The following is a 2598-nucleotide window of genomic DNA, read 5'->3' as shown; positions in this document are numbered from 1 at the left end:
CACGAGGTGGTGCTCTAACCCTCAGGAGTCGGGGTTGATGGGCTTGATTTTGCAAGAGATTGACCACGGTTGCGGTCAAAACTCCCCCTACATGAAGAAGCAAATCATCCTCTTTGGAGGAGTCGGAATCAGACGAGTACGACGACATTATTTTTTTTAAAAAAATGGGACGATGGGTTGTTTGGAGATTGAAGTTGTGTTTGATATGGTAAAAATGGGTTGATTTAGGGGTATTATATAGGATTTTGTAAAGGTTTTTTAAAAAAGTTTGAAAGAAATGGGTAATATATAGGAAGTGTTGTATAAAGAAATGGGTAAGTTTGGGTTTTTTTGAAGTTGTGTTAGTGTTGTATAAAATGGGTAATATATAGGAGTAGAAATTTTTTTTTTTTTTTAAATTAAAGAGCCAACGGCTCATTTAAAGGTATCCAACGGCTCTTTTCACCATTCCCCAAGCCCTAACGCCACACAGGTCCCGCGAACCCCCTTGCGCCTGCCTCTTTTTCCGCGCTCGCGCCCCTCTCGCGCCTCGGTGGTGTGGTGCTCGCGCCCCGGGGCGCGAGCGGCTGGCCTCTTGCGCCCTTTCTAGCGCTCCACACCCCTCAGCCTAAAGAATATTTTTTTTTTTTTTGATTACATTCGAAGTTTTATATAATTTACTATAAAATGATTACAATAAAGTGGCAGGCAAACGGGCAACAAGCTGCGCCGCAACCCCTTTTGAACTGGGTGTGGAAGATTGTTACCTCTAGTGAAGATTGTTAAATTGGAAATTAGTTAAATTGAAGAAGTGGGTGTGGAAGATTGTTACCTCTAGTGAAGATATTAGTCGATTTCAAGATCAATTTGAAGGATAATAATAATAATAATAATAATATTTGGTTCGAGTCTTATGGGTTTCTTGACGAGTAGTATTGTGACGGCTGGATTATGTTTCTTGTGATTTTGACCGTTACGCTACTATTTTATTTTTCTTTTATTTTTTACAAACGCGTTACTGACTAAATTCATCTTATCAAAATACACTCGTATTTTGATATAAGAAAAACTCTTACCTAAAGCCAACGCTTATGAATACTCGTACAAAGGCAAGACAATATGGTGAGATAAAAACGTTCAATTAGGTTAAAAGTGTTGCAATTAAGTCACGCATCTTTCATTTTTATGTAAATTATTAACTTAAGACGATGAAAATTATTTACTTAAGACGGTGATCCAAACGACTTAATTTTTATTATTTGGAAGTTCAAACACCCGGATTGAAAGCATAAAAGCACCACCTTATTACACATTTTATTACTAAGAAACTACCCTAATGACAACATAATACTCTTTATTTTTATTCATAATCATATCCTTAAGCCTTTCTATTTAAAGAAATCGACCCTTTCATGGATGCTCAACATTCGGAACCACTTTCTTGGCATCGCGATCAAGCTTTTGCGCATTAACTTTCTCTTGAGCGGCTTTAAGTTTGTCTTGGGCAAGCTTTTCGGCTTTTGGACAATTAAAGTAACAAAAACACATGTGTTTCCCATTACGAACATGACACGCTCCATGGGCCGCACCCTCCCATGATTGACATTGTTTGTCGCAGTGTCCTGTGTTACCACAGTTGCCTGACCATGTCTTGCTAGCTCTCTCGCATAGTTCTCCTCTCACGCTTGCGATATCTACATGTTTTGCATGTTAGAACATATAAAAGTGAAAAAACCATTAAAGAATTTAAAAAACATCATATTCAACAAATGATAGATAAAAACTATTGTTAACCTGAGATTGCAAGCACGAAAAGAATTAGAACTAACGCGGAGAAAGCAACTGATTTGCTCACCATTTTTCTAATGCAAAAGGAACTCAAGAATGTTGTGGTTTTGGTGAAGAGAAGGTTATGATCATGGAGGTTATTTATAGGAGAAGAAGGAGTTTCAAGATAACTACACTATAAGATAATGGTGTTTTTTAAACATTTTTTTTAGCTAAAATGAAAATATATAACTATATACTAGATTTGAATTATGATAAAGAAATACAACATATACTGGTCACTGGTGAGAACACAAATATATTTATCACAACTTATTTTTTTAAGTAATATTTTTACTCACTTCAACTATGTCATGTAAAACTTCATGTATATACATTTTGTGTCAATTCTTATTGTTTGTAAGCATTTATTAAGTATTTAAATTTTAGATTAAGGTAATACTAAAAAGAATACGAATCATATTATCGTTTTCGCTCATTTGATTCAGTTTTGTCGGAACATAAATTTTAGCAGTTAATATAAAAATACGCAATCAACCATAGATCAATTCCTTAGGAGCATCTTGAATACAACCCTAATCCTGAGTTTTATGTTATTTCTATCAAGAAACATGTAACGACTACGTGACGCTACTCACTCACACAATCACACTCATCACGTATACACCTTGTAATTAACTTGCTATACGAATAAGCAAATACTTATAATTGTATAGAGTGAAAAGATAAAATTAACTCATGAATTTGTATGAGTAAAAAGTAAAAAATAAACATATATGATATATGATACATCTATAAATGTCTAAAAATAGTAAGTACACAAAAATAGTA

The 2598-nt window shown here is 34.5% G+C and overlaps 1 pseudogene; it reads right to left on the bottom strand.

Moving 5' to 3' along the window:
* Positions 1 to 1389: 1389 nt before the first annotated feature.
* Positions 1390 to 1837, bottom strand: LOC143575865 (defensin-like protein 19 pseudogene; annotated as a pseudogene).
* Positions 1838 to 2598: the final 761 nt, after the last annotated feature.

This window comes from Bidens hawaiensis, unplaced genomic scaffold (assembly GCF_021521415.1).
Source record: "Bidens hawaiensis isolate Kalapana, Puna unplaced genomic scaffold, B.hawaiensis_p1.1 tig00027767_1, whole genome shotgun sequence".
Classification (NCBI taxonomy): Eukaryota; Viridiplantae; Streptophyta; class Magnoliopsida; order Asterales; family Asteraceae; genus Bidens; species Bidens hawaiensis.
The sequence above is the reverse complement of the archived record's forward strand: the minus strand, read 5'-3'. Positions and strand labels throughout refer to the sequence as shown.